This window comes from Ruditapes philippinarum, unplaced genomic scaffold (genome assembly GCF_026571515.1).
Source record: "Ruditapes philippinarum isolate M1 unplaced genomic scaffold, ASM2657151v2 ctg4175_1_1_1_1, whole genome shotgun sequence".
NCBI classification, from domain to species: Eukaryota; Metazoa; Mollusca; class Bivalvia; order Venerida; family Veneridae; genus Ruditapes; species Ruditapes philippinarum.
In genome coordinates, this window is record NW_026853197.1 from 2,426 (window position 1) to 24,141 (window position 21,716).

The 21,716-nt window shown below is 31.8% G+C and overlaps 1 long non-coding RNA gene across 1 annotated transcript; it reads right to left on the minus strand.

The window, feature by feature from the left end:
- Window positions 1–7,671: 7,671 nt before the first annotated feature.
- LOC132736048 (uncharacterized) lies at window positions 7,672–9,645 on the minus strand. The gene is made up of 3 exons (XR_009626530.1): window positions 9,040–9,645; window positions 8,469–8,545; window positions 7,672–8,257 (listed from the first exon to the last, which is right to left on the minus strand). It is a non-coding gene; the product is annotated as an uncharacterized LOC132736048 (long non-coding RNA).
- Between the last annotated feature and the right edge of the window lie 12,071 nt (window positions 9,646–21,716).

Below are 21,716 nucleotides of genomic sequence, written 5' to 3' on the forward strand. Positions count from 1 at the left end.
TCTTACAATTGACCGACTTTAAAGGAAGCATAATAAGTAATATATTGTATATTTGACCCGGAAAATGTAACCGAGGCTAAATTGGTATGATAATGATATATAAGAAGATCACATGGTGATCTTAGTTACCTTAGTTACATTTCATAAAGTGTTAATTAGTATGAAGTTTTATATACATTGCTCAATACAATATTGAATAATTCTACTGGACAAGTTTACAGCTGCCAACTCTTTAGTTAACTGTGTCAAGCCTCATATCGGTTTGGCAGTTGCGTACCGGTCCAACAGAATAACAACAATGAATAATTTCAACATTTTTACAGAACCATGTTTTAAATTTCGCTAGATTTGAGTAAATAAATGAATGTTTGCAATCAGTATGTATGATGATATAGTGGTGATCGATATAGAGTCTTTTACTTTGAAATTGAAATTTTACCTGTATTAGGTTCGATAGGGATTTTATATAAATTTGTTGGCTCTAGAAATGTACACGAGGCTTAATCGACGAGACTGGATCCAATTATGATATATTTTTCTATTGTTCCAGACCATAATTATTTTTTCTCTTCGAATGGTGTCTAAGTAACAACTTTTGATATGAATGTGTTGGCTCTAGGAATGAAAACGAGGCTTAATTGATAAGATTGGCTCTAATTATGATATTATTTTTTTTGTTTCAGAAAATACTTTTTTTCCTTCAATTTGTGACTTAGTAACAACTGTTAATGCTATCGTACTTTATTTCAGTTACAAGTGCCGAGTATGTTGTTTGCTCATCATATTGCTTCGTAGTCTTCATCATCAATAAACTATTTCGTTAGAAATATTGGAACATTGGGAAACAACTATTAAAAAATAGTGTCTGACTAAATGATTATTATTTCAGGCACTTAATAAATACAACAGACAGTTTTGACAAGATAATTGATAAAAGTGCAAAATATCGTGATCTTCAAATATGATATCTGCAAGAGTTGATCGATCTTTTACGAAACGTTTGATATTTACATGTAACAGATAGACAGAATATTATATTTTACTGTCTGTATGTGAGAGATATTTTCCTTTTTTGTATCTAACGTGATTGTGTCTTTAGTGCGAGCTTATAGATTTTACTTTAGGACAGACACCGCTGTATAAGCAGTAACGAGTGACTTTGAAGATAACATGATCACCACGTATAAACACATAAACAAGTATTTTTACAACACAATGGTGTCAGGTTCATTTCCGGTACCCCAATCGATTTGCAATATTTGTGAATTTATGCTACATGCAATGAGTACTCATCGTTCTATTTTCAGTAAAAAATATTAACCCTTATCAGAACGGCAAAGCTTTTTCATAAATAAAAAATATCTGGTATTTTTTTTATTTGAGGAGTATATTAAATGAAATATCAGTTACAGAGACGCGTCAGTTATATCTTCTTATAGATGGTAATGTATAAATAAATGAATCATTAGAATATGTCTGCTATTTAAACTTTCCTATTCTGTTTATTGCTTTTGGCTTTTGCAATCCATAAGATACTAGTTAGTGAATAAATATAGTCGATGAGTCAGATCTTACATTGTTACTAATACTTCAAAGTTGTCTCATTTATTATGTGTTTGTATTACTTGTGCTAAATCTGACAGATTCCGTAACTTATATGTATAAGTGGAATGTTGTCATACGGTACATGTAATTACGAGTATTTGGAAAATGCCAACAAAATTCAGACATATAAAAGTTCATATTATTAGGACGAATCGGTAAAAATCGGTAAAACTAATGCAAAACATGTTTTGATACCTACAATAATTAGAGACATAAGAGCATCAAATATAGCCAAAATGTGTGTCGCTAAATTCAACAACAAAAAGTATCGACTTGATATTACCCGGAACTTAATATTTGACATTTGAGCTATGACTTTTCTTGTCATGTTCGTCTAGTGACATTAGAGAGCTATTTCATTACATAATCCGCCATAATCATATAGAGATTGAAAAGATCGTCTAATCGTAATTATGTTAATTTTACATAAATATGTCACAGATGCAGAGAGTTTGGAATGATTTTAGAATGACGTAGGATACAACAGATACTACTTCTGTGCTTTGTTATTTATGGTAGCTAGGTATGTTTGTAAATGACAGACGACATAAATAAAGTATATTCATTTGTTCAATCTAGACTCTCAGATTTCTAATTTTGCACGTGTCATGACAATTCCGTAAGATCTGTTTGTCGCTCGAGAAATTATGCTATTTCATGTTTGCTTTGATGAATTTGTATCCCATCAATTAAAATTAGAATTAAAACATGTATTATCATTTGGATGGGTCGATCTTTTAATGGACCGGAACAGATTGTTTACATCTTATTATCTTTCGAACAGATCAAGTGTTATATATACACAGTGGAAAATATTTGAAAGATATAATCTTCAAAAATTACTTAACCAACAAAACAATTGGATAGTACGCGAAACAATATGAATTAATAATACTGCTGCTTTTATACGTGTCAACACAACATTAATCATCGGCTGTGTTACTCTTATATGTCTACTAGCTCTGTAAAATCATAATATTCTTCTTGTCTTTTAAGTATCAAAATGATCAAAACAGTACTAAGAGTATCATTGGTGCACAATTAATTCATTTTATAAGCATTTCAATCAGAATAAATGATAATTACACCATATGCCATAATGCACAGGTACAGAGAAATATCATATAGCATGATGTACGTGTTCTGGTAAACGTGTAAGGAAAGATAGCTTTAATGATAATTTTTCAGAACAAAGACAATAAAGGCATAAATCAAAGTGCTTTATTTCAGGTTTCATAAATTGCAAGCTTGACTGTGATATTATTTTCAACTTAAAACATGCATTGTTACATTTATCATCAAAGTATAATCGGTTATAGTTTCAATTATACTCCCTTTCTATCTGTGCAATATGACAGATTTTTCCAATAACGGAAATCACTGACAGTAAAAACCTTGTTAAAGGAGACAAGGAGATTGTAGATTGTATTTCAAACGAGTCATGGGACACACAAATGAGATATCAATGTTGAAACAGAATAATGCTACCACAATTTTTTTTACTTGGATGTGAATGTCATTTAAGAAGATTACAGAAGTTTTGTCAATGCATGCCTAAAATCTGTCTGCTGTTACCACTTCATACATAAATCTTTATTTATATTATGCAACATGGTTTACAATATTATAATACGGATGTACTTTTGCAACCTAAATAAAAACAAAAAATTGTAAAACAGTCGCTTATTATAGATTTTACCATTAACAATCATTGGGCATTAAACAAGCATCACTCACTGTCTAAATGATTTGATTAGTTTAGAATATTTATTGTAAATCTAAATACCAACACAAAAGAAATACAAGTATATTCATAAACGTAAGATGTTGACGTTCAATATCGGCATCCCTTCAACGCATATTTCAATAATGCACAATATAAATGCATCCTCTGACATTAAAAGTATCATTGCAAAACAATGAATTTAAGGCATTTGGACGAGACATCAGACAATTTACAATACCACATTTTAAGGCTGTCAGCATACGACATAAATTGTGGAATACATGATAACCGCTTTGTGAGCGGCGCTAGAGGTTATGAACCTTGCTAACCCGAAACCGCTTTTAAAGACAACAATAAGCGAAGGCAACATGTTCTTGAGTTGATTATATTTTTTTCATGAACGAAAAAAGAAATGACCTGAAGAAAGAATACCAAATTTTAAGAATTAAAAAAAAACATCTCAAAACAACAAATAAGTTGTGAAGTAAGATATTTAAATATCAAATTATATACCTTTAAACGAATATCCAAGGATACGGTCGCAACATGGCAAATGTGAGTACAGTGTAACTTATTGCCGGGCCATTTATAGGAATTTGTTAACGAAAGCAAATAAATAACAATTTAATAAGTCGATATGAATATTTATAAATATTTATTTAAAATGCTGAGATATATGACTCCAGTTAAATCTTGAAATATGCAGATCTTAAACAGAACACCAATAACAGTATTTACTGTGAAAATCGTTACTCATAAATACACCAAAATGCTTTGGATTTAAAACATTACACTCGATATGTGCTTTTACATCACTACTAATTTTAGATTCGTCTTATTCATGACTATCATCAGTTAAATGATTGATGTCTTTAAAGAAATTTCAGTCATCATAAAGCATTTTAATTTGAATAGATTCGATTGAGTTTGGAATAAAAAAAACTGCATTCAATATTAATTCGGAAAAAAAGATACTTAACGGAGAAGCAGATGAATGTCTCGATTGTTCTATAACTTTTTTCTCGTTTGGGATTTAATTGGCTCTAGGCATAACAATTTTGTCTCTTTCCTGGAATTATGTGATAAATAACATAGTTTGTCGTCATGGACATTGTGCAGCCAACGGTTTTTTCATCAGTTTTTATTAATAACTTGAATTGTTATGTTTTGTTATATGATTTGCGAGACATTTAACTTGATCTTTCACATTTATGCCCAGTCATCCTAATGCGAGCGATTTAAATTTTGAAAGTGTTCATGCATTTTGGAATCAAAACATTAAAGGTAACTGTTACAGTAATTCATGAAATAAACATTGCAATGATAACCTATATATGATACTAAAAATTGAAAGAAATAAGTAATATATTCTTTATTTGGAATTGGATTAGGTTATAGCTAATAGTTATAGCTAATTTATATGATTTCCTGCCATAAAAAAAAGACATCATGCAGCCACGAAAAGCTTCTACCTATAGCTGAGTTATCTTAGATCTTGATAAACATTCTCGATACATGGGACATTTGACTTGATCTCTGACAATTATGCTTAGTCATGGGAAATCAAATCGACAGTGAACGCATTATCAATTGCGCGAATGCTTTGATCATGTTTTACGTGACTAATCTAGCAATCTAACAAATGTGTTAATTCACGATAAACTGACACAAAAAAAAGTAAAATAAAAAATAGAAAGTACAGAATCACTGAAAGATGGACTTATTAAGCGTATATTTTTTTTATTTTGCAAACCTGTTTTTTTTATCCAGTAAATTATAAGAGCTTAAGCAAGCTAAGTACATGTAGAACCAACAAACCTTTTGAAACTTTTTCTAGTAACTATCGAAAAAATCTATAATATTGGAACACACATGTTATTACCAAAGCTTTTAATTAATAGGTGAACTTATGATCTATGATTTTCACAGCTCAAAACGTTAAATGTATTCTAAAATATACATTAAGCAGTCCAACAAGATTGTTCTCTGGATCCCAAATTATATTTGGAATGTCTTGGGATTTTTACATATTCATGGTTTACTCCAAGTGTATGGAAATCATAAAATATTTTCCCACACATATGTTTTTTCTGAATTTGCTGATAAAACAAACATTTCCTTGAAAAAAATTGTTACACAAATTTTGTATGAAATACAAAGTGATTGCTCAATGATTATTATAGCTGATAGGACAATTGGTGCTCACAGCTGTTGGCTAGTAGCCTGAAAATAACGTCTTTCACGCGTTTCTCTCAATTTCTTTGCATATTCACATCTAGACAACATAAACTTTATATGCAGGACAAATAAATTGCCCTAGATTATACTTAAAATGTTCTGTTCAATTTTGTAGATTATATATAATATTATACAGATGTCACTTCATATCATTTAACATAACATGCTCTAAAATGTTAGTATCATTATGAACATTTAGTATATTTCATTCGAAATGTGCAGGGGTAAAAAATACCCAAATAAAATCCTAAATCATGTCAATTAGATACATAAAAACAAGATATGTAAGACGTTCTTCATAGATGAGCCTAATATTGCTATATATTTATACATTATTATCGGTATAGCCATTATATTTTTGTCTTTTACGTGAATGACATCAATTAAATAAATAAATGATGCTTTCAAACAGATAATCAGAAGTTCTAATGCAAGCATTCTACGAATTTGTAATCAACACAGCAGTAGACAGTGTTTCATCCAGGAAATGGTTAGAATGAACTCAAAGACATACATACCCATTATGCGCTGAAAATAAATTAGATATTTATCTTAAGTTGTCCATTTCCTGATCAAATGCAAACTTAAATTCAAAAGTATTTAGAGAACAATTGATGTAAAATGACGTTTATTAGTAGAGTAGATAAACCATCAACATTTTTCATCTTAAGGTTAAGATAACTCGTATTTCTAACAATCTTTGAATTTGCAACACAAACATGAACTCTTTCGAAGGGAGTTAATTTGTTGTGGTTTTGTTTTCTTTCTTTAAATAAAAGTTAATGTTCACATGAAGACGTACTAAGTTGCAATACATTTACAATTATAACAGCTTTTAAAGCATAACACTTCCGCAAATCGGAAATAATCTATGATGAAATTATAATTAAAGTGAAGTTATTTATCGATATTTCTCCTTCCCTTTACATATTCAACAGTTACAAAATTATTTTTATTATGGGTCTTAAGGTAACGAGCTGCATCATATTTCCGAAGTCCGAAAACATCGTTCAATTGATTTATGTGCCTGTCACTTGCGTGGGATTATATAATAATCTGACATCACAAAAAGACATCATGCAGCCACCAGGAACCTTTTACTAAGTTTTCTTAAAGTGCTAGTTCTCGATGAATGGTTAACGAGACTAGTGGCATAATCTCAAAAACCGATGTCCACTTACGGCGGTAAATCCAAGTATATAAAATAGTTTTCAAACCACCTTTATTAAATTCTAAACGATAAGAAGTATAGAAATTCATTTTGTAGGGCAGGTGTATTGTTAAAATCTTTAAAGCAAGGATACAGGAAAATGATTTACATCATAAGTTAAATAATAAAACACAAGAACAATTAAAGAAACTTTATCTCACGTATAGACTAACTAATTAAAGCAAGGCAAATAATAATTAAATTAACCAAAATTTGTAAAAAGTTAAAATAAGCATTAGATCTAATTTTACATAATCCGTTATTCTAAAAATTCTCAGATGACCTTTGGGTCATATTGGTTCTTCATTGAGTACAATTCTAATGATATTTCGATTTCTTATCTTCTAAGTGGACTAACGCAAAAGAAGAAACATTACAAATTTATCTCAATATGGTCGTAAAATGTTACTCAGCAAACACAAGACGTCATACTGACGTCAGATTTAAGTCAGGTTCTGACGTCGGATGACGGTCGGAAAAACGGTTGGATTTGAAAGTTTTTTGACGTAATAATCTGACGTCAGGTAGACGTCAGAATCTAACCATTATTTAACCTTTTCCTGACCAAAATCTGACCATTATCTAACCATATTCCGACCTCAATCTGACCATTTTCTGACCTCAATCTGACCATTTTCCGACCTAAATCTAACCAGTTTCTAACCATTTTCCGACCTCAATCTGACCATTTTCCGACCTAAATATTAACCCTTTTCTGCCCTAAATCTGATCATTTTCTGACCTTCATCTTATCATTCCCCTAATCCTTTTTGTTGCACCACGTCATAAATATTTTCGGGCTAATCCTGATTTGATCTAATTTAATGTAACTCATTCTATTAAGTAACTTTCCCTCAAATGAAATGTATAACAGAAAACTAAAGCAAAAATATGTTTCATGTTTTTTTTAATTTAAGATAAAAGTTGCAATTTTAAGCTGATACATACAATTTTAGTAAATTCTGCAAGGTTAAATAATTTTCATAAATTAAACAAAATAAAACATAAAATAAGTTAATTACAAAACAAAAAGTATCACAAAAACAATGACATAAATGAAACTAAGAAAACATGTACAAATATTAAAGAACAAAACAATGTATGCACATTTCTATCAAAGTTTGCCTCATCAAATAAAACAATGAAAATATTATAATTTTAAGAAAAGTTAAAAGATTCTGATAATAATGTTTCAAGCAATTTATGATAGATTTTCAGTACTTTAACTATATTTCTACAGCATTTCTAAAACATTTAGTGCCATTGTGCATATTTTGACCTCCTTTGATAATTGTCAGTAATGTATAAATTGCTGCCTTTTAGTTACTTCACAATGTTATACTTTTAGATATCCATGAGAATTAGCACGAATTTTGAGGTGTGATGCTTTAAGATATGACCTTCTTTCAGCACCCCTCCTCTGTCCGGAGGATATGTAGCGTTTGTAGCGCCCAATAGCGTGTGTGACATCATTTTCACTGAAAAAAAAAGAAATTTATGAAACATGTAAAAATAACAAGCAAAAATGTTTTCATGGTTATCTTAACTTAATGAACAATTTTGCCAACTTTTTATAAGAGAGCTTTAACAAAAATTAAAAGTAAACATAAACTGAACATTTAAAAAGCCGCTTTTAAACTCCAGTTTAGTATGGATTAAAGTATGTAATAGAATTTACAAAAATCTTACTTTCATATGTTTCTTTTTACATATTCACGTGTTTCCGTCCCTCCGACCTTTGAGAGCATGTCCAACACTTTAACTACCTGAAAAGAAAATTATATTCTAACTTATGTATATATTCTACGTTTGAAATAGAACAGTTACGCAAGTCTTAAATATTTCATAGTTTTAAATTAAAGATTTAATGCCGAAATGTCTGGAACCAAAACGTCTTGCATTATTTGGGACCGGAATGTTTTGGGTTATTTGGGACCGAAACGTCTTGGTTCGAAATGCTCGAAATCGTACAAATTCATTCTCAATTCTCAGATTTTAACTGACAAATACATCACAGTTTAAGAAAAATATGAAAACTAAGCATTCTCTTTGGTAGTACTGAAAGGCATATTATAAACTCTTCACAAGCAGAGTTAAAAATGTCAATTTTAAAAAGATTTATTATTACACATTATCGCGAATTTGTGTGACATTTTACTTCAGCTGTTCAAATAATGATAATTAAATTTAAGAGTGCTTTCAATCATGCAATTATTTATCAAATACAAAGTAGAAATAAATCTAAATAAATTGAACTGACCTTTTTGTTCAAGAAAATCTATAATATTCACTTATCAATGCATCCCGCTTCCTGACCGACAGCCAAAACGTAACGCCTACGAATTTGAATTTCCATCCACGTGACTTTAGATTCGAATTAAAGGTTAATTATGTTCTCTTTCCCTTTTCTGTCACTATGATTAAATGTTAAAGCACTATTAAAAACTCGTAATTTTGATACATATAATGTACCACAAATGATAATATTACAACGTTAAATGATTTGAACTTGTAAACAGATCTGTGGCTATAAATAGATTTCATAACAATAACACATGTAACTTGCGTATATACAGCGCCACCTATATGTTTTATTAGGTTGCAACGCCGCGATCTTGGTCTGTATTTATATAACAACACTTCATTTGTAATCCAAATAACATTTGAAAAAAAGTTTAAATGATTACAACAGCGAAAAAGGATTATTTTTGTTATTTTTTTACCTACCGTCAGGACACCGACCATAACCTGACGTTAATACGACGTCAAAAAGAAACGTCTATTAGACATCGGTATTTCAACGTCAGATTGACGTCGTATTTTGGTCGCCGACGTCGTGACCAAAATCTAACATTAATCCGACGTTATTTTAACGTCATGTGTTTGCTGGGATGCCTTCCAAAATTGTTCTTTTCTATCACCCCTTTGCTTTAAAAATGTCATTTTTTAAAGTGTTTTTCATTTCATGTTCTTTTCTGTTTCGTAACATCTGCTTATTTAATTACAAAGTTGTCTCTTTAAATTTGTTATCAATTTTAGATAATTTTGTTGCATTGCAGTAGAACATTCTGTTGCAATTTCATTCTTTTCATCTATTTAAATGAAACAACACAATACCATTAAATAGAGATTCGTTAGATAAAATTAGATTGAACAGGAAATGTTAATGTTTGTTTGTTTTTTGTTTTTGTTTTTTGTTGTTTTTTTTTTAAATTATTGATGTAAGAAAATGGTTACGAAGGAGAAAAGCACCATTACTTCTATTGGATATAAATTACATAAGGCTAACTTAACTAAAGTAACGATATAGTATAGTAGAATATGCAAGAAACCTATCTATTTGTTTGCGGTTCCTATTGTGATAACCTTCCCTCCGGCATTCGCCTATGGCCGGAACTTGTCAAACCTAGTTTATGTGGGTACCCTCAGGCCCACATCGATAGTGAACAATAGCTTGCGTTTACAACGATCGTCTACGAACAAGCGCAATCAAATCTACTCTGGCACATTTTCAAATTTACCGTTATTTAGGAATTCTTTGTGTGTGTTTTTTTCTCTGGTATAATACATATATGAGAGAGAAAACTGTGACTTCATCAAATTCTCATTTCAATTTCAGTGTAGGTGTATGCACAATTTACCACTTGTATTCTACACGCAAGTCGAATTTATTATCTTACTAAATCATTGTTTGATACTTTCTTATTATACTATCTGAATGATTCCCTCAGCGGAAATCACTTCCAATTTAGCAAAGTTTTACGAGACATAAAATTGTCACCTTTTTTCCAAGCAGCCATGGGAACGCAGTAGGAACGTGTTATAGACTGTGTCGAAACTGTTATAACCGATTTCAATTGAGTGTTCAACTATAAATTTTTGTTATTGTATTGCTGCAGTGCATTACCAAAGTTTGCCGATAAGTGCTGATTGAAGAGGTAGGGTATGTTAACACCTAAAGTGTAGATTTTAAAGATCTAAATTGGAAACGGTCTAACTGTCAACAGTTCCTACGATATTGATTTAAGAATATCGTTGCCTGTTTTAATCTTTGAATAATGATAATTTGTATTACTTTATGAGTTAAATCAAAATAACTGAATAATGTAGCTCAGCTAAATAAAACATTGGCTAATGAATTTTTGTAACAATACAAGCAATATCGAAATGTTGCAACATTATATAGCGATGACTTTTCTACGAGATATTACGTAGCTTTCAGATAAGAGATTGAAAATGTGATTGTCTGTCACCACAAACCGTTCATCAGACGACAGTTAATTTCATAGGTTAAATGGAAATGACCTTCTAGACTTAATATCAATACAATTACGCTGATGTATATCTGAATGAACCGATATATATTGTAAATTGAATATATGAGTTTGTAATGGGACGTCAGTGATATTTTTACATGACAAGCCAGGAAATATATAAATATAAATTTTGCTAGGTACAATACTGCATGCACAAGCATTTATAAATATTTTACAGATGTGTTCGCGCCGAAAAAGAATTGGTATTGTTCTTAGCAGAATGTATAATGAACACCAATCTCGTTTACACTTTGAAAGATTTCTGTTGCTCCAAAAATAATATGGAATTGATATGGATCTTTTTTGGATTCTGACACTTGATCAACTCTAGACGAAGCATAATAAGGAATGCATTGTACAGTTGACCCGGAATATGAAACCGAGGCTAAATTGGTATGATAATGATCTATTAGAAGATTACATGGTGCTTACGGCGGAAGTTCGTTAGTTACATTTCAAAAAGTGTTTATTAGTATGAAGTTTTTTTATACATTGTTGAATGCAATACTGAATAATTCTATTAGACAGGTTCACAGCTGCCAACTGTATATTTACCATTGCCAAGTCTTATATACGTTGTGCAGTTGTGTTCCAGTCCAAAAGAACAACAATAATGAATAATTTCAACATTTTTACAGTACCATTATTTACATTTCGCTAGATTTGAGTTAATTAATGAATGTTTGCAATTAGTCTGTATGCTGATATAGTGGTGATATAGATTATTTTACTTTGAAACTAAAATTAGAGCTGTAATGGGTTTGATAGATATTTGATATAAATTTGTTGGCTCTAGGAGTGAACACGAGGCTTAATCAAGACTGAATCCAATTATGATATGTTTCTATTGTTCCAGACAATAATTATTTTTTCTCTTCAAATGGTGACTTAGTTACTGTGACAACATTTGATATAAATTTGTTAGCTCTATGAATGAAAACGAGGCATAATTGATAATATTTGATCTAATCAAGATATCTGTTTCTTTTGTTTCAGAAAATATTTTTTTCTTCAATTGGTGACTTAGTAACAACTTTTATTGCTAATGTTTCTCATTTAAGTTACAAGTGCCGAGTATGCTATTTACTCATCATATTGCTTCTTAGTCTTCATCATTAATAAACTAGTTCGTTAGAAATATTAGAACATTTGGAAACACCTATTAATCATTGTCTGACTAAATGGTTATTAGTTCAGGCCCTAAATAAATACAACAGTCAGTTTTGACAAGATAATTGATAAAAGTGCAAAATATCGTGATCTGCAAATATGATATCTGCAAGAGTTGATCGATTTTTTACGAAACGTTTGATATTTAGATGTAACAGGTAGACAGAATATTATATTTTACTGTCTGTGTGTGAGAGATATTTTCCTTTTTTGTATCTATCGTGATTGTGACTTTAGTGCAAGCTTATAGGTTTTACTTTAGGACAGACACCGCTGTATAAGCAGTAACAAGTGACTTTGAAGATCCCATGATCACCACGTATAAACACATAAACAAGTACTTCTACAACACAATGGCGTCAGGTTCATTCCCGGTATCCCAATCGATTTGCAATATTTGTGACTTTATGCTACATGCCATAAGTACTCATCGTTCGAAACATGCACTATTTTCAGTAAAAGATAGTAACCCTTATCGGAAATTCAAAGCTTCTCTTATAAATAAATACGTCTGGTATTTTTTTTATTTGAGGAATATATTAAATGAAATATCAGTTTCAGAGACGCGTCATTGATATCTTCTTATAGATGGTAATGTATAAATCAAAGAATCATTAGAATATGTCTATTATTTAAATTTCCTAATTTGTTTATTGCTTTTGGCTTTGGGTATTATATCACAGCAGTATTAGTTACCACATGAAGAAGTTACCCTGCTAGCTCACTCTCATGTGACAATTCATGCTTGAAATAATGCGCGGAGGGGCATATAAGATATTCCTGATCCAGAAGAGCTGGAATGTGGCTACCTGACATTTACATTGCTAGTGCAACTCAAGAGAACAAAAAGGTATAACTGAAAAACTTTTGTTTTCTTAATCTCTTGTAACTATGAAGCAATTGAGTTGTTCGCCCGTTCCACTGCACGTCCGGGCACTTTTAAATAATTAAGACAGGAAAGTATAATTATCATTATTCGTGCTTGAAAGAATGCACAGAGGGACATTTCCTCCACCAATACAGCTGTAAAGTGGTCATGTGACCTATACAGTGCGACTAAAAATCCAATTTATAAAGGTGTCAGTGAACACCTTCATATATAGAATATCTTGTAACTATGAAAAAATTGAATCATTCGTCCGTTCCCCTGTACGTCTGGGTGCTTAGACATATAGGTACTGATACATTATTTGGTCAGCACAGTATAATATACACGTGTATCTTACGAGCTTTCTACCAGTGATAGCATCTTTACTCATTTTCATATTTAAACAGATGTATGCTATCATTTTAGTAAATACCCAACATTGGGACTTGAACGCATACTCTAAAATTGCTTCTGTGTAAATTACTTTTCATCAGCACTGTAATATTGTTTTTACAATAGACGTGTTCTTATGACTTATTAAAGTGCCATATTAAAGGACATTGAAATATAAGCTTGTTAGTATGTGTAAAAGTATTTAACAGTGTTCACTCTTACTTGACAAGTGTCAGAATTATAAATACAAGAGATGCTGTGAAAGTATTTAAATCAATACTTCATTAATCCTTTTATATTTTGTATGTAAATAAGTTATTTTTGGCGACAAAATAATCCAAAAACATAATTTTGGAACCTATTAAGTATTTTTATATTGTTGTATTGTTACTCATTTGTTTTATGCAATCCATAATATACTAGTAAGTGAATAAATATAGTCGATGAGTCAAATCTTACATTGATACTTATACTTCAAAGTTGTCCCATTTATTATGCGTTTGTGTTACTTGTGCTTACTCTGTCAGATTCCGTAACTTATATGTATTAGTAGAATTTTGTCAGACGGTACATGTAATTACGAGTATTTGGAAAATGCTGACAAAATTAAAAAAAATAATGCTAAACATTTATTGATACCTAATTAGAGACATAAGAGCATCAAATACAGCCGAAATATGTGTCGCTAAATTCAACAACAAAAAGTATCGACTTGCTATTTATTTGACATTTGAGCTATAACTTTTCTTGTCATGTTCGTCTAGTGACATTAGACAGCTATTTCATTACATAATCCGCCATAATCATATAGAAATTGAAAAGATCGTCTTATCGTAATTATGTTAATTTTACATAAATATGTCACTGATGCAGAGAGTTTGAAATGATTTTAGAATAACGTAGGCTACAACAGATACTGTTTCTGGTCTTTGTTATTTATGGTAGCTAGGTATGGTTGTGTTTGACAGACGACATAAATAAAGTATATTCATTTGTTCAATCTAGACCTTCAGATTTCTAATTTTGCACGTGTCATTACAATTCCGTAATATCTGTTTGCCGCTCGAGAAATTATGCTATTTCATGTTTGCTTTGATAAATTTGTATCCCATCAATTAAAATTAGAATTCAAATATGTTTTATCATTTTGATAGGACCGAAAAAGATTGTTTACATCTTATTATCTTACGAACAGATCAAGTGTTATATATACACAGTGGAAAATATTTGAAAAATATGATTTTCAAAAATTACTTTAGCAACAAAACAATTGGATAGTACGCGAAACAATATGAATTAATAATATTGCTGCTTTTATAAGTGTCAACACAACATTAATCATCGGCTGTGTTACTTTTATATGTCTACTAGCTCTGTAAAATTTTAATATTCTTCTTGTCTTTTAAGTATCAAAATGATCAAAACAGTACTAAGAGTATCATTGGTGCACAATTAATTCATTTTATAAGCATTTCAATCAGAATAAATGATAATTACACCATATGCCATAATGCACAGGTACAGAGAAACATCATATATCATGGTGTACGTGTTCTGGTAAACGTATAAGGAAAGAAAGCGTTTAATGATAATTTTTCAGAATAAAGACAATAAAGTCATAAATCAAAGTGCTTTATTTCAGGTTTCTTAAATTGCATGCTTGTGATATTATTTTCAACTTAAAATATGCATTGTTACATTTATCACCAAAGTACTGTTACCACTTCATACATAAATCTTTATTTATATCATACAACATGGTTTACTATGATATTATAATACGGATGTACGTTTACAACCTAAATAAAAACAAAAAATTGTAAAACATTCGCTTATAATAGATTTTACCATTAACAATCATTGGGCATTAAACAAGCATCACTCACTGACTAAATGATTTGATTAGTTTAGAATATTTATTGTAGACCTAATTACCAACACAAAAGAAAAACAAGTATATTTACTCTCCTAAATTATTTAAAATTATTTGCGGTCGTTAGGTAATTCCAATGTTGTAGATACAAAATAAGTGCGAAAACGTAAGATGTTGACGTTCAATATCGGTACCCCTAAAACGCATATTTCAATAATGCACAATATAAATTCATCCTCTGACATTAAAAGTATCATTGCAAAACAACGAATTTAAGGCATTTGGACGAGACATCAGACAATTTACAATATCACATTTTAAGGCTGTCAGCATACGACATAAATTGTGGAATACATGATAACCGCTATGTACGGAATACCGTAAGGACCATCGTGGTTATACGTTAACATACAGAGGGCGACAATGCGAGAGTGCGACAATTCGATGACGAGAGTGCGACAGTGCGATGACGAGAGTGCGACAATGCGATGACGAGAGTGCGACAGTGCGATGACGAGAGTGCGACAATGCGAGAGTGCGACAGTGCGATGGCGAGAGTGCGACAATGCGATGGCGAGAGTGCGACAATGCGATGACGAGAGTGCGATAATGCGATAGTACAATGACGACAGAGCGAGAGTGTTATCGCACTGTCGCCATCGCACTGTCGCATTGTCGTCATCGCACTGTCGCATTGTCGTACTGTCGTCATCGCATTGTCGCACTCTCGTCATCGCACTGTCGCACTGTCGTCATCGCGTTATCGCATTGTCGACTCTCGCCTTCTGGTGGACGGTTCTAAACTGCTGGCGAATAAGCTGACGGTATAGAATATGGGATAATTTTACTTTTGTAAAAAAAAATTCTTGTTTTTTGTTTATCTTTTTATTATTTATTTGTTGTTTTTTTCTGTATACTAATAATGTTTAAATGAAATCATAAATTAATAACAAGAATCATTTTTATATAAATACTGAAAGAGTTAAACATAGACGGAAAATGTAATAAAGTGTGTGAAACTTTAATATACAATGTAATAGAAATATTTCAGATGAAAATGATCTTATGTTGACATTTAAAAGATGAAAAAAATAAAATCATTGTTTACTTGTATAAAAACGACAAACGAAATATATTCATAGATCGTCATCAGTGGTTTTATTGTTTTGTAAGATGTATAATTTATTATATTACTAACATTGTATATAAAGATACATGTAATTAGAAATTTACGTCAACAAATATTTTTTTCTATATATCTAACATAAGTGGTCAACAATTTTCACTTTAAGCTTAACTTAACAGTAGATCCTACTACAATATATAAGTTTAATTGGTCAGCATATTGTACTATACTGTGTCGGTACGACGCAAGACCCAATCAATCAATCAATCATCTATTAAACTAGAAAAAAATATTTTAATACTGATCAAACTTGGCACAAATGTTTACTTAGCCATAGCATTTGTATCTTAATTTCCTGTTACCATGACAACTAGGGGACAGTCCAAAATCACTATGTTGTGTTATTTATTCCATCAAAGCTGCAAATTCCCGATGGGTCGGGATAGTTTGAAGGGCGTTCAGCGTTGGTTACAGGTTACCTTAAGATCGACCTGATGCCATTTTGAGCCTCTCACAAGTCCGATTGTTTCTTGGAGTTGAGAGGGGCGGCAGTCATCCTTCAAACCCCCGTGCAGAAGAGGGTACCCCTCTCTTGCACCCCGATGCATCTGATAAATAGGGCATGGTTTTCACTATTTGAGGCATAAAAACGGAGGGTGAAAAGGCGTGAAAACACGTCTATATGAGGTAAAAGGTAAAACATATATAACAAGAGCACCGCTAGGCCAAACATTATATGCCCGAAAGTACTTTTTTTAGTAAGGATGAAGCATTTGTAAGACATTACATAAATTAAATAAAGTATTACCTCCTTCAAACAGCAATCCTCCAATAAAGTTTGAATATTGTGGGCCAAATGGAACTTAAGTTATACTGTGGAAACTGTTTTCAGTTTTGAGGTAATAGCGACCTTGAACGTGTGACCCTAAGTCAATAGGGGTCTTCTAATCAATATGGACAATCATCCTATGAAGTTTGAACACTATGGGCCAAATAGAAATTAAATTGACAAATTATCCATATTCTATACCGTCAGCTTATTCTCCAAACAGTTTAGAACCGTCCACCAGAAGGAGATAGTCGAGAATGCGACAATGCGATGACGAGAGTGCGACAGTGCGATGACGAGACCTCGACAATGCGATGACGAGGAGTGCTACAGTGAGATGAGCGAGAGTGGCGACAATGCGAGAGTGCGACACAGTGCGATGGCGAGAGTGGGCGACAATGCCGAGAGTGCGACAGTGCGATGGCGAGAGTGCGACAATGCGATGACGAGAGTGCGACAGTTCGATGACGAGAGTGCGACGATGCGAGAGTGCGACCAGTGCGATGACGAGAGTGCGACAATGCGATTGCGACAGTACGATAACACTATCGCTCTGTCGTCATCGTACTCTCGCATTGTCGCACTCTCGTCATCGCACTGTCGCACCTCGACAATGCGATGACGAGAGTGCTACAGTGAGATGACGAGAGTGCGACAATGCGAGGAGAGGTGCGACAGTGCGATGGCGAGAGTGCGACAATGCGATAGTGCGACAGTGCGATGACGAGAGGTGCGACAGTGCGATGACGAGAGTGCGACAATGCGAGAATGCGAACAGTGCGATGGCGAGAGTGCTACAATGCGATGGCGAGAGTGCGACAATGCGATTTGACGAGAGTGCGGACAGGTGCGATGACGAAGAGTGCGACGATGCGAGAGTGCGACAGTGCGATGACAAGAGTGCGACAATGCGATTGCGACAGTACGATAACACTATCGCTCTGTCGTCATCGTACTCTCGCATTGTCGCACTCTCGTCATCGCACTGTCGCACTCTCGCCATCGCACTGTCGCATTCTCATCATCGCACTGTCGCATTGTCGTCATCGCACTGTCGCATTCTCGCATTGTCGCACTCTCGTCATCGCACTGAGATATATGACTCCAGTTAAATATTGAAATATGCAGATTTTAGACAGAACACCAATAACAGTATTTATTGTGAAAATCGTTACTCATAAATACACCAAAATGCTTTGGATTTAAAACATTACACCCGATATGTGCTTTTAAATCACTACTAACTTTAGATTCGTCTTATTCATGACTATCATCAGTTAAATGATTGGTGTCTTTAAAGAAATTTCAGTCAACATAAAGCATTTTAATTTGAATAGATTCGATTGAGTTTGGAATCAAAAACTGCATTCAATAATAATTCGGAAAAAAAAAATTTAACGATGAAGCAGTTTAATGTCTCGATTGTTCTATAACCTTTTTCTCGTTTGGGATTTAATTGGCTCTAGGCATAACAATTTTGTCTCTTTCCTGGAATTATGTAATAAATAACATAGTTTGTCATCAAGGACATTGTGCAGCCAACGGTTGATTTCATCTGCTTTTCTTAATAACTTGAATTGTTATGTTTTGTTATATAATTTGCGAGACATTCAACTTGTTCTTTCACATTTATGCCCAGTCATCCTAATGCGGGCAATTTAAATTTTGATGGTGTTCATTCATTTTGGAATCTAAACATTAAAGGTAACTGTAACAGTAATTCAAGAAATAAACATTGCAATGATAACCTATATATGATACTAAAAATTGAAAGAAATAAGTAATATATTCTTTATTTGGAATTGGATTAGCTTATAGCTAATAGTTATAGCTAATTTATATGATTTCCTGTCATAAAAAGAAGACATCATGCAGCCACGAAAGGCTTCTACCTATAGCTCAGTTATCTTTAGATCTTGATAAACATTCTCGATACATAGATTGTGGGACATTTGACTTCATCTCTGACAATTATGCCTAGTCATGGGAAATCAAATCGACAGTGAATACATTATCAATTGTGCGAATGCTTTGATCATGTACGTTTTACGTGACTAATCTAGCAATCTAACAAATGCGTTAATTCCCCAAAGACTATAACGATAAACTGACACAAGAAAAAGTAAATAAAAAAAGAAGATATAGAATCACTGAAAGATGGATTTATAAAGCGTTTTTGTTTTTGTTTTTTTTTTCATTTTGCAAACTTGTCTATATTCAGTTAATTATAAGAGCTTAAGCAAGCTAAGAAGAACCAACAAACATTTTTGCTATTTTATATATTAACTATAAAAAAACTGTAATATTAGAACACACAGGTTTTAAATATTACAAAAGCCTAGTTTCATGAATAGGTAAACAAATGATCTACGATTTTCACAACTCAAAACGTTAAATGTATTCTAAAATATACATTAAGCAGTCCAACTATATTATTCTCTGGATCCCTAATTATATTTGGAATGTCTTGGGATTTTTACATATTCATGGTTTACTCAAAGTGTATGGAAATCAAAAAATGTTTTCCCACACATATGCTTTTCTGATTTTGCTGATGAAACAAACATTTCCCTGAAAAAATTGTTACACTAAATTTATATGTAATACAAAGTGAATGAAATTTGTAATTGCTCTATGATTATTATAGCTGATAGGACAATTGGTGCTCACAGCTGTTGGCTAGTAGCCTGAAAATAACGTCTTTCACGCGTTTCTCTCAATTTCTTTGCATATTCACATCTAGACAACATAAACTTTATATGCAGGACAAATAAATTGCCCTAGATTATACTTAAAATGTTCTGTTCAATTTTGTAGATTATATATAATATTATACAGATGTAACTTCATATCATTTAACATAACATGCTCTAAAATGTTAGTATCATTATGAACATTTAGTATTTCATTCGAAATGTGCAGGGGTAAAATACCCAAATAAAATCCTAAATCATGTCAATTAGATACATAAAAACAAGATATGTAAGACGTTCTTCATAGATGAGCCTAATATTGCTATATATTTATACATTATTATCGGTATAGCCATTATATTTTTGTCTTTTACGTGAATGACATCAATTAAATAAATAAATGATGCTTTCAAACAGATATCAGAAGTTCTACTGCAAGCATTCTACGAATTTGTAATCAACACAGCAGTAGACAGTGTTTTATCCAGGAAATGGTTAGAATGAACTCAAGACTTACATACCCATTATGCTGAAAATAAATTAGATATTTATCTTTAGTTGTCCATTCCCTGATCAAATGCAAACTTAATTCAAAGTATTTAGAGAACAATTTATGTAAAATGACGTTTATTAGTAGAGTAGATAAACCATCAACATTTTTCATCTTAAGGTTAAGATAACTCGTATTTCTAAAAATCTTTGAATTTGCAACACAAACATAAACTCTTTCGAGGGGAGTTAATTTGTTGTGGTTTAGTTTTCTTTCTTTAAATAAAAGTTAATGTTCACATGAAGACGTACTAAGTTGCAATACATTTACATTATTATAACAGCTTTTAAAGCATAACACTTCCGCAAATCCGAAAATAATCTATGATGAAATTATAATTAAAGTGAAGTTATTTATCGATATTTTCTCCTTCCCTTTACATATTCAACAGTTACAAAATTATTTTTATTATGGGTCTTAAGGTAACGAGCTGCATCATATTTCCGAAGTCCGAAAACATCGTTCAATTGATTTTATGTGCCTGTCACTTGCGTGGGATTATATAATAATCTGACATCACAAAAAGACATCATGCAGCCACCATGAACCTTTTACTAAGTTTTCTTAAAGTGCTAGTTCTCGATGAATGGTTAACGAGACTAGTGGCATAATCTCAAAAACCGATGTCCACTTACGGTAAATCCAAGTATATAAAATAGTTTTCAAACCACCTTTATTAAATTCTAAACGATAAGAAGTATAGAAATTCATTTTGTAGGGCAGGTGTATTGTTAAAATCTTTAAAGCAAGGATACAGGAAAATGATTTACATCATTTGTTAAAGTTAAATAATAAAACACAAGAACAATTAAAGGAACTTTATCTCACGTATAGGCTAACTAATTAAAGCATGGCAATTAATAATTCAATGAACCAAAATTTGTAAAAAGTTAAAATAAGAATTAATTCTACTTAATTCGTTATTCTAAAAATGCTCAGATGACCTTGAGGTCATTAGTATAAGTTCTTCATTGAGTACAATTCTAATGATATTTCGAATTCTTATAACGCAAAGGAAGAAACATTACAAATTTATCTCAATATGATCGTAAAATGTAATCATGCCTTCCAAAATTGTTCTTTCCTATCTTTCCTTTGCTTTAAAAATGTCACTTACAG